This window comes from Petaurus breviceps, unplaced genomic scaffold (assembly GCF_028583685.1).
Source record: "Petaurus breviceps papuanus isolate PSGF00001 unplaced genomic scaffold, PetGlider_PUasm1.0 90721, whole genome shotgun sequence".
In the NCBI taxonomy this organism is placed as follows: Eukaryota; Metazoa; Chordata; class Mammalia; order Diprotodontia; family Petauridae; genus Petaurus; species Petaurus breviceps.
In genome coordinates, this window is record NW_027187322.1 from 6,068,168 (window position 1) to 6,068,600 (window position 433).

Sequence of the window (433 nt, forward strand, 5' to 3'; positions counted from 1 at the left end):
CCCCCCACTCCCGCTTTGAAAGATTTCTTCCCTTCCCCCACTCCCCTGAAGACCAATTACACGTCCGAAAATTATACATTAAGGATTTCAAGTCAGCAGGGCCTGGGGTCTGTCTGTCAAGCACCCCCCACCCCCCCTATCAATCCCAAATCACAATAGTGACAAGCGGGATGACTGATGCGGCCTTAAAACAACGAAGGGCGGGGTGGGGGTGGGGGCTCTTTTAAAAATGCACATTTAAAAGACGGAGAATGATAAAGGGGGACACAAATCCGAACTGCTGGGGGCCGAAGCTGGAGAGTAGGCAGCAAACACATGCGGGACCGTGTTTGTGCTTGTGTGTGCACATGTGTGCGACTGTGCCTGTATGTTTGTGTGCGTGTGCCAGTACGTGCGTGTGTCAATGTGTGCGTGCGTGTGCATGCGTGTGTAC